This window comes from Hemibagrus wyckioides, linkage group LG09 (genome assembly GCF_019097595.1).
Source record: "Hemibagrus wyckioides isolate EC202008001 linkage group LG09, SWU_Hwy_1.0, whole genome shotgun sequence".
Taxonomy (NCBI): domain Eukaryota; kingdom Metazoa; phylum Chordata; class Actinopteri; order Siluriformes; family Bagridae; genus Hemibagrus; species Hemibagrus wyckioides.
The window spans coordinates 1,104,900-1,107,406 of record NC_080718.1 but is presented as its reverse complement, the minus strand read 5'-3'; the positions used below and the strand labels follow the sequence as shown (position 1 = coordinate 1,107,406).

At 43.4% G+C, this 2,507-nt stretch overlaps 1 non-coding gene across 1 annotated transcript; it reads right to left on the bottom strand.

Annotated features, from left to right (window-relative positions):
- Positions 1-2,207: 2,207 nt before the first annotated feature.
- On the bottom strand, positions 2,208-2,296 carry trnay-gua (transfer RNA tyrosine (anticodon GUA)). The gene is given in 2 exon segments: positions 2,208-2,243; positions 2,260-2,296. It is a non-coding gene; the product is annotated as a tRNA-Tyr (tRNA).
- Between the last annotated feature and the right edge of the window lie 211 nt (positions 2,297-2,507).

Genomic DNA, 2,507 nt, shown 5'->3' with positions numbered 1-2,507 from the left:
CCTTTAGATCTGGCAAAACGGTATAGAATAAGTTATTTATAGTTATAGTTAGTGCTGGTTATACTGGTTTTTACTGGTTAGTGCTGGTTTATACCAGTTAATTCTGGTTCATACTGGTTTATACCAGTTAGTGCTGGTTTATACTGGTTTATACCAGTTAGTGCTGGTTTATACTGGCTTATACTGGTTTATACTGGTTAGTGCTGGTTTATACCAGTTAATTCTGGTTTATACTGGTTTACACCAGTTAGTGCTGGTTTATACTGGTTTATACCAGTTAGTGCTGGTTTATGCTGTCTTATATAGGTAGAGAGAAAGAGAGAGAGAGAGAGAGAGAGAGACCTTGTAAGTTTTACTCCCCTATTTACATCAACGGGTCTGAAGTAGAGCGTGTCTCCAGCTTTAAGTTCCTGGGTGTCCACATCTCTGAGGATCTGTCCTGGCATCTGAACACCTCAACTCTGTTTCGGAAGGCACAATAGGGTCTTTACTTCCTAAGGAGACTGAAGAAAGTTCACCTATCCCCCAAGATCCTGACCAACTTTTACCGCTGCATCATTGAGAGCATCTTGACGAGCTGCATCACAGTGTGGCATGGCAGCTCCACGATGTGTGAAAAAAAATCTCTGCAAAGGGTTGTGAAAACCGCCCAACACGTCATCGGCACCCAACTACCTGCCATTGGGTCTCTTCACCACAGTAGATGTCTGCGCAGAACACACAAAATAATCAAAGACTCCTCCCACCCGAGTCACAAACTGTTCAACCTTCCATCCAGGAGGAGATACAGGTCCATCCTCACCAGAACCAGTAGGTTTAGGGCCAGTTTTTTTCCTTCAACCATAAATCTACTGAACTCTACACTACACCACTAGGACACTCATGTCTTTCTACACTTACCACTTTACAGTTCTGCTCCACTCTGTACATTCTGTTAATATAATATTTTTCACTGTTAAACATTCTGTTGTACATTCTGTTATAATATAATTTTTTCTCAGTGTGTAATATAATTATTGTACATATTGTCCATTTCATAGATTACACCTAGTATTATCTATTTATCTATCTATTTATATACATTTACATATACTATATTTATACATACTATATAATATATGTATATTATCTGTTACTGTTGTACATACATTTTACATAATGCACACATTTTTAGCACAATTATAATTACACCTGTCACTTTATCTACTGTAAATATTACTTGCACATACTTCTCTATGCACACTCTGACACAGCCTTATTTATCGATGTACATATTTACATATTTATCTGCACCTGTTCATTGGCAGAATTTCTACTATTTGCACTTCACAGCATTTCATTGCTATGTACCTGCACTCTGCAATGACAATGAAGTTGAATCTATCTATCTATCTATCTATCTATCTATCTATCTATCTATCTATCTATCTATCTATCTATCTATCTATCTATCTATCTATCTATCTATCTATCTATCTATCTATCTATCTATCTATCTATCTATCTATCTATCTATCTATCTAATGCACAGGGTTTCACGCTGTCCACCAGGCGCCTCAAAAGCGATGGGCCAAAACCTCCAGATGTGAACGTTTGTGTGCTTCGCTGCATGTCAAAGCTTTTCCATAGGACAGAAATACCTGTTCTTGTCTAGACCTGATCGGTGAGCAGTACACCCCGTATGGCTCGCCAGCTCATCACTGTGCAAACACATTCACGCACTCGCTCATACCTAATAGCAATTTGTTTCAGCTGATCCACCTACTGGCATGTCGTTTGGAGGTGAGAGGAAACCGGAGAACACCGGGTGTACACGCACGGGGACTCCGGACAGACTGCAAACTTGTGACCCTGCAGCTGAGAGGTGGGACCTCTTTTAAGTCTTTTGAGACAGTCTGTGCAGACATTCTGTTGATCTTAAAGTGAATTTGTTTAAACTGCTGTTTCCTCAGGTGTAACTCATCCGGAATTGGCGTAAATCGGCACTAGAGGCCAATCCTGGGTGCTGCGCCCAGCCGCACGAGGCCCACACACCTGTCTGCGTCTCCCTGGAAGTCTAGCGGCTAGGATTCGGCGCTCTCACCGCCACAGCCCGGGTTCGATTCCCGGTCAGGGAAGCGAGCTATTTTTCGTGCCCGGCCAGAGCTAGCGGCTGCAAGAGGCAGATACACTGAAACGGCGCGCTTCCCGGAGGCTGGTAAAAGCCATCCTTCGAGCCGGATTTGAACCAGCGACCTAAGGATGTCCATTTGTAAGCACCTACAGTCCTCCGCTCTACCAGCTGAGCTATCAAAGGGAGGGCTCAGACCTACTTTTGGGCAACAACCTGGCAAACGGGACCCCTGGTGATTTTGTCTGTTACGAGCCACGTAGCGCAGCGGTTTCAGGGGCCCTAGGCCAGATTTACTGGGGCCTATAAACTTTCTTGTCGATGTTAGACCCTTCTTCACCGTTACAATCTCGTTTGCAATCTCAGGTTTCTACGTGTGGGTGTCCTCGCCGGTGCG